Source organism: Schistocerca nitens, chromosome 4 (assembly GCF_023898315.1).
Source record: "Schistocerca nitens isolate TAMUIC-IGC-003100 chromosome 4, iqSchNite1.1, whole genome shotgun sequence".
Lineage (NCBI taxonomy): Eukaryota > Metazoa > Arthropoda > Insecta > Orthoptera > Acrididae > Schistocerca > Schistocerca nitens.
In genome coordinates this window covers 767,846,033-767,854,870 of record NC_064617.1, presented here as the reverse complement: position 1 = coordinate 767,854,870, position 8,838 = coordinate 767,846,033, and positions in this window count along the sequence as shown.

Here is an 8,838-nt window from a genome sequence, read left to right as displayed (position 1 = left end):
CACGTTCAAAGTTCGTCGAATGGTTTGAACGGTCCCTAGTGATTTCTGCACGAGAGCAAAAATAGCGATCGCTCTGCACTCCAAAGGGGTCCGATCTCGTTCAGTGGGGATGCAGCCCCACGTTGTCCTTCCTGAAGGGTTGTAGGGTCCGAAGACGTCAGCAGTGTCAAAGCATGTCAAGAAAATCTTCCTGGTGCTCATCGCATTGCGGACTGTCGTTTTCGAACGCGAAATGTGTGGGAATCAACGCCTCAGGGAAATAGGTGGTTTCATTAACGCCCTTTTTGCCATTTCCTGAGGCCTTGTTTCGATTGTCTGCAGCGGTGTGTCTGAAATCTTTTCCTCGTCCACTCATAAGTGATTACAACGCTGGCTGTCCTGGTTCTGACCGCCATCGAAGAGACCTCGAAAGAAGGAGTGAAATCTGGGTAAGAGGGGCCATTTCGACATTCTCATCGTTTGACACGCTCTACGGTGGCTCTGGGCTAAATTGTGTTTTGAAGTTTGGTGGCGATGTGACATCATTAACCAACGTTACAGCATACATGAACTTCTAAGTATTGGCATTGACCTTTTTCCGCACGTGTCGACATTTCCTGTTTGAAGCGTCGTTCAGCCCGAGGGTGGCTTCGCAGGGCGCCACGTTTTTGCACCATTATAGAGGATGGTTGTAGGCACCTTTGAGCGAAAATTTAAACTGAGGCGTCGCGATGAGAGGCAATTATAGGTTTTCGAAAAGGTGATCCTTTAACTCTGTTGCGCAGTGTATGTCTTTTCCTATTGCTCGCCACACGTGGCCGGTAACTGTCCAGCTGAAATACTGCACGTCGTAAATCGCGCTCTACAGAAATACGTACCAGCAAAGTAATCTCCTGCGACAAAGACCCGCCGTGGTACCATTCAGAGAAAAACAAGTGTTGCTACATTGTCGTAACAAAGGGAATGTGAGGAAACTAACAGAAAATGAACTTAACTGACAACTAGTGGAACAATCACAGAGCGTTGGCTGAAGCCTACAGCGATTTCCAAATTCAGGTACTGGTGCAAGATCTGTTATAATTCTACCATGTTATGGGCATATATAAAATTACTGAACGCACCTGAACCCTCCATCCAATGTCTCGTACATGAGGCGGATGTGGAAACTCAACACATAAATGCCGAAGCACGAGATTCCGAACTAAAAAATGTATTCCCACATGAGTATAACACTACGCCAACGTTTGGCCACGGCTGAAATAAGCACATTGGCAGTGAAAACCAATTAAACAATTAAGGTTGCTTAAAGCCAACAAGTTACCAGACCTTGACAAAACTTCTGCTAAATTTTATACAGAATATTCAGCGAAATTAGCATTCCTCCTAGCTCATATTTATCGAGCGAATAATCCCACGTGACTGGAAACGAATGCAGTTACCGAAAGCTTCATACGAGAGAACAATTTATTTTGAGAAATATTGAGTCTGAGCAGAAATAGCGGTACTCTACAATACAGACTTGTTACCGACATTTCGTGTCACTGCCTACTGAACAACAGAGCGCCACATAAATAATTGATCGTGGTTTGAACAGTTCGCTACATTCAGTACAAGAATGAAGACTAATATTCAGCAAGGCCCAGAAAGGCGTGATGTACAGCTAGACGGTTCCTGGTGTTTCTTGCCTGGATAACGCAGCACGCTTTCAAGGTGTAGTGGGCGCATAATTAATCAGCTGCAGCGCCGCCGCACTATTATGCAGAGAACGTGACTCATGGAAAACGCAACTCGTCACCGATCATTAGCAGTGGAGCGTCTGCTTTGAAGGCTCACATGCACGAGCGTTGGCTGGTGGTTTCGCGGAAAGAGGACAATTACATTGAAGCTGGTCGTTTACTATCACACTTTGCACCATTGCCACTTGGAGCTCGGAATGTTTCACTACAATTATTTTCAATTATCCCAATAGTTCGACACAGAGGCATAACATAAATCTACTAACATGCATTATACGTGCAAAAACATTGTAATCGAGCTCTAAAAACGAATATCTCTCTTCTGGTTCTCCTCAGAGATCCTTATCGTACTATTATGGAAGTAGTGTAAGGATACCCCATCCATGCGTTATTCAAGACGTATATATTCAGATCCCAGTATAACAATGCCTGCATCATTGTTCACATTTGGTGTTACTCAAAATGACAACAGAGACCGAGTCACGGGTACATTATTCTTTGGATAATTCCGTTATCTCCTCAGCCCCGTGTGGATAATGTGAAATGAAGTTAGGTCCTCTTACGAGAGAAGATCCCTACGAGAGAACATTTCATCTCCAATGAAAACTCCATCAAAAAATGTCAACAATGTAGGAAAAGACAGATTGCTACTTACCATAAAACAGGCAGGTCATCTTGCAGACAGGCACAATTAAAAGACACTTACATAAAGCTTTAGGCCACAGCCTTCACTAGTGTAGAGACACGCTCACCATTCACACACACAAACAAGCACACCTCACGCACGCACGACCACCAACTCCAGCATCTGGGTCCGAAATGCTTCTCTATAGTTTCTCTGTAACTGTGGTGTCACCGCCAGACACCACACTTGCTAGGTGGTAGCCTTTAAATCGGCCGCGGTCCATTAATATACGTCGGACCCGCGTGTCGCCACTATCAGTGATTGCAGACCGAGCGCCGCCACACGGGAGGTCTAGAGAGACTTCCTAGCACTCGTCCCAGTTGTACAACCAACTTTGCTAGCGATGGTTCACTGACAAAATACGCTCTCATTTGCTGAGACGATAGTTAGCATAGCCTTCAGCTACGTCATTTGCTACGACCTAGCGAGGCGCCATTATCAGTTGCTATTGATATTGTAAAGAATGTATAGACAAGAGCTACGTTCAACATTAATGGATTAAAGTTAAGTATTCCACCAGCTACATCCTTTTTTTTTTCTAGTCTAACTTCCTTGTCCTGTTCCAGACCTCACGCCAGCCTGCGTGAGCTAAAACGCGTGCCTTTCGGCTTCCTCTTACATTAGTGGGTTGGCCCTCTTGCCAATTCACAACAGTAACATTCTCTTCTCAGTGGCGTTCCGGCCCGAGATGCTGGATTTAGCGGTCGTGTGTGTATGTATGTGCGTGTGTGTATGGTGTGTGTGTGTGTGTGTCTCTTTTACTGATGAAGGCTGTGGCCGAAAGCTTTATGTAAGTGTCTTTTAATTGTGCCTGTCTGCAAGATGACCTGCCTGTTTTATGGTAAGTAGCAATCTGTCTTTTCCTACATTGTTGACATTTCATCTCCAGTACAGTTAACTTAAAGAAAATAGAGGGTTTGCAACAAGAGAGAGAGAGAGAGAGAGAGAGAGAATCGGGGGATGATCGCAGTTGTAAGTACCAGTTCGCGAATTATTAAAAAACACTTCGATCGTCGCATGCTGCTTTTAGATTACCTCTAGCCAAACTTTTGGTAAGAAAGACTAGTTCTGAACAGCCTGCAGAAATTGTCCAGTCTCTGAAAAACTGATGCGCATGTACTTGCGAGACAGAGGTTATAAATGAAAGTGGCTATGAAGAAACAAAGATAAAAGTAAGCGTTAGCAAGGGCTGAGTACGAAAGAAGGTCACAGTCGTTAGGTTAAAGTAAGAGTTCACAAAAAATGGTTCAAATGGCTCTGAGCACTATGGGACTTAACTTCTGAGGTCATCAGTCCCCTAGACCTTAGAACTACTTAAACCTAACTAACCTAAGGACATCACACACATCCATGCCCGAGGCAGGATTCGAACCTGTGACCGTAGCGGTCGCGCGGTTCCAGACCTTAGCGCCTAGAACCGCTCGGCCACCCCGGCTGGCTAAGAGTTTACAGCAGTGTCTGTTGGTATTTAAAATGTTTTTATACTTATTTTTAACAATGTCTGAAGAAACAGATATCGGTGACGAAATTACAGCTGCACGAAATTTATGAATTTTATTCGCAACTGCGGAATCTTACTGACGTTAGCCGTATTACATGAAACGTATTCGCAGTTGCGAGTATTTACAACCAGCAGCTCTATAATGGAATGACGACAATGAAAATTTGTGTCGGACTGGGACTCGACCCCGGATTTCTTGCTTATTGCGAGCGGTCGCTTTCCAATTTGGCTACTCGAGCACGACTCCTCACCGCACCCAAACTTCCATATCCCTTCTATGTTAGACACCTTCCCTCTCAACACTACTTTTATTCCCACCACAGAATTTCAAGGAGACAAAGGTATTCAACGTTAGTATTACAATCGTCATTTTGTCCAACAAGACTTATAATACTTATTTTTAACAACATTTGAAGAAACAGCCATTGGTGGAGACCTTGCAGCTGTACTAAATTTCTGAAATTTGTTCACAGTTCCGGAATTTAGTACAACTGCAAGATCGTCACCAATGTCTGTTTCTTAACCAGAAGAAAGTAGAGTTGAGAGCGATGCAGTTGTAGACAGTATAAAATACGGAAGTTTGCATAGGCCGTGGAAGTGTGCCAAAGTTGTTACGGCGATCGTTAGCGACAAGTGGGTTCTCTGAACAAGTAAGTGTAATAGTTCTTCTCTACAGCCGTAACTTACGTGTCGGCGAATTTTACTACGTGCTCAGTCTCACATAGCGGATGCTCTGCCAGAGCCGATTTCTCCATCTGCCCCAACCTGCAATGTCGCCTCTGTTCTGTGATCCTGGTGTTGATTGATTGTCCACTCATTCCAACATAAACTTTTCCGCTTGTGCATGGTATGTTGTATATTCTCGACCTTGAAAGTGGGTTCTTTTTCTCCTTTGCCGATCTGAGACACTCTTAGATCTTCTTTGTCGTCTTATAAATAGTCTTCACGCCGTGTCTGCGCAATGTATGGCCGATTCTGTCCGTCAGTCTGGGAATGTACGGAAGAAAGGCCGTACCCGACATTTCTTTTTCTGATTTGTCACTTCGCCGAGTGTTTGGCTCTGTTATACTTGTAATATAACTTGTGGAGTACCCATTGCTCTTCAGAACACTTTCCAAGTGTTGTATTTTGCGTCTGAGGTGCTGAGGCTGACATATTCGTCTTGCTCGCGTTACGAGCGTATTAATCATGCCTCTTTTCTGGCTCGGGTAGTGATTTGATATTTTGTGCAGGTGTGCAGGTTTTCGATACATGCTGTGTTCCAGATTTACACAATCCCTTGTGGCCAGCACATCTATAAATGGTAGTTGTTTGTCCTTTTCTACGACCATGGCAAATTTTATGTTGAAACTTCCTGGCAGATTAAAACAGTGTGCCCGACCGAGACTCGAACTCGGGACCTTTGCCTTCCGCGGGCAAGTGCTCAACCATCTGAGCTACCGAAGCACGACTCACGCCCGGTCCTCACAGCTTTACTTCTGCCAGTATCTCGTCTCCTGCCTTCCAGACTTTACAGAAGCTCTCCTGCGAACCTTGCAGAACTAGCACTCCTGAAAGAAAGGAGATTGCGGAGACATGGCTTAGCCACAGCCTGGGGGATGTTTCCAGAATGAGATTTTCACTCTGCAGCGGAGTGTGCGCTGATATGAAACTTCCTGGCAGATTAAAACTGTGTGCCCGATCGAGACTCGAACTCGGGACCTTTGCCTATCGCGGGCAGTGCTACACAGTTTTAATCTGCCAGGAAGTTTCATATCAGCGCACACTCCGCTGCAGAGTGAAAATCTCGTTCTGAAATTTTATGTTGGCATGGACACTGTTCAAGTGTCTTAGGAAGTCACCGAGATGTTCTTCACCATGGCTCGACACTACGAAGGTATCATCGACGTATCTGTACCACACCTTAGGTTTACAAGGTGCCAAGTCCAGTGCCTGTGCTTCGAAATGTTCCATGAAGAAGTTGGCCACCACTGGACTGAGAGGTCTGCCCATGGTGCCGCCTACCAGCTGCACGTAGAAGATACCATTCCACGTGAAATAACTCGTGGTGAGTGGCGCATGAAAGAGATGTGTGATGTCTTGCGGGAACCGATGTGTTCCAGAAAGTTGCTGAGTGGTACTTTCGTAAACAAAGAAACAACATGAAAGCTGACCAGGATGTCGTTTGGTGCAAGATTTAGTTTCTTCAGCTTCTCAATGAAATGCCCAGAGTCCTTTATGTATGTGTCAGTCTTCCCTACATGCGGCTGGATCAGAGAGGCCAAGTGTTTTGCCAGTTTATGTCAGTGAGCCAGGAGCGCTAACAATCGGTCTTATTGGAACGTTATTCATAAGAATTTCAGGTAATCCATACAGCCGAGGTGGTAGGGCTTGTGTATTGCGAAGGTTCCTCTCAGAAGACGCCTTGGTTAACCGATTCTTATGCTGCGTCATACGCTGTATCGGATCTGCGCTTAGTTTTCGGTACGTAGTCGGATCAAATAGGACCCGGATCTTCTGCTTCATTACGGCGGTCGCATTTCCCTTATCGGCAGGCAGCACCAATATACTCTTGCCGGCGTTAAGATTCTTAAAAGCTTGTACCTCTTCTTTCTTCAGGTTGTAAGCTGGTGGGTTTGCTCCGTGCAATGACCTGGTTGTTTTAGTGCGTATTTCCTCTGCTTTTTCACAAGAAAGGGTCCGAATGGCCGCTTCGGTATTAGCGAAAATGTTCTCCATAGGTATAGTTCTCGGTATTATAGCGAAATTCCATCCTTTTTGAAGAACGGGCACTTCCTCTTCGGTCAACTGTCGTCCAATGAGATTGACCACTGTGCGTGACATGTCGGGAATCGCCTTGTCAGTGTGCTTCCGGCATCTTGCAAACTTTTTCTGTTGTCGCTCAGCGGCCGGCCGCTGTGGCCGAGCGGTTCTAGGCGCTTCAGTCCGGAGCCGCGCTGGTGCTACAGTCGCAGGTTCGAATCCTGCCTCGGGCATTGATGTGCGATGTCATTAGGTTAGTTAGGTTTAAGTAGTTCTTAGTCTATGGGACTGATGACCTCAGATGTTAAGTCCCATAGTGCTTAGAGCCATTTGAAACTTTTGTCGCTCAGTGCAGCGGTCGAGTTCGCTCTGCACACTACTGTGGCTGATGCTGTCGATCTCGTCCCAGTCATCTCGATGCATTCTGCTGTGCAAATACGGCGTAAAGACAAAGAAGATCAAAGAGTGTCTCAGATCGACAAAGGAGAAAAGGGACCCATTTGCAATGTCGGGAAGATACCGCATACCAAGCACATGCGGAAAAGTTTATGTTGGAATAACTGGACGATCAGTCAACACCAGGATCACAGAACAGAGGCGACATTGCAGCTTGCGGCAGGTGGAGAAATCGGCTGTGGCAGAGCACGCGCTGTGTGAGACCGACCACGAAGTAAAATTCGCCGACACTGAAGTTCTGGCTGCAGAGAAGAACTATCACACCCACTTGTTCAGAAAAGCTATAGAAATACACAAACACGAGAATAGCTTCAACAAGAAAGAAGAAAGCCGCAAAGTAAACGGATCCTGACTCTCCGTACCGTAGCGAGCGACCGTCGCAGGTAGCAAGAGTACCGCACCGGAAATAACCGCGGAAAAGCCCTTGGACGTTAACGCTGCAGCTACCTATAGTCTCCGGCCTCGATCTCGGCTCCAGTTCACCACCGCCAATGGAGAGTGAAACTTTGACAATGCCAGCCGCTCGTGCTGGCGAAATGTCAGAAAAATTATCAGACGAACGCCGACCGGAGAACCCGAGACAGAAGCCAACAGGCAGTTTGTCATCGTTAACGTTGGTTTGGTACAGAATTCTTGAACTCATTCTGAGTTCGAGTACGGTATCATAAATTTCCTTGAGACCGAAAAGCTTATGTCCATGAAACAGCATGGTTTTAGAAAGCATTGCTCGTGCGAAACTCAACTTTTTTCTCACATGTTATACCGCGAACTATGGATGAACAGCAATGGGCAGATACCATATTTCTATACTTCCTATAAGCATTTGACATGGTGTCTACAGCATAATGTTAACAGAGGTACAAGAGTATTGAATAGCTTCCCAGATATGCGAATGGCTCGAACCCAGTATGTTGCCCACGACAGCGAGTGTTCATCAGAGGCAAGGGTGTCGTAAAGAGGAAAGTTGTATAGGACCGCCAAAAAGTACATACATAAAGGACCTGGCGCATTGGGTGAGCAGCAGTCTACTGCTGTTTGCTGACTATGCTGTGATGTATGGGAAGGTGTTATCGTTGAGTAACTGCAGGAGAATACAATATTGTGAGTGTGTGGGTTTTATTTTGTCAAATTGCGCAATGGACTGATTCAACAAGTATCCTTTGGCTCCTGGAAGAAACAATTTTCACCTCACACTACTACAAAAGTCAGAAAGACGCTCCTAATGTACCAACAAGAACTGCTTGAAAAACGTCCAGCAACAAATATCTTCTGGAGTCGTCCACTGTAAGGAAAAAGACACAAAAATATTCTATATATTCTTACGTAAATAGTGGGATACTTGGGTACGGGAGTATTGCTAGTTAGTGTAAGAAAAACATTAAACGAACTAAAAATATTATTTATTACAAAAAATTCTGAGAAATCAAGTGAAACTTTTTTCTTATAAAATAATAATAAATTTCCGCGTTCTTTTCGGAACAGTAGATTGCCTCTTATGGATAGGAATGCTATTATTTTACAAAGTATGGAAAGGTTCTTTTCTCCCTTTTCTTTAAGAATGTTATTTACTCGGCTGAATGGCTGAGAGCCGCGCCTACACAACTTGAATAACTTTTCTAGGAACGGTCAAGGCTGTCGCGTGAGAAATGTAGTGGAGTGTACTGTTATGGAGGACAGATGGGACTCGCATATGCTGTAGCGCACAATACCGTGAGCTGCGACGACTGCTGCCTGTGTGG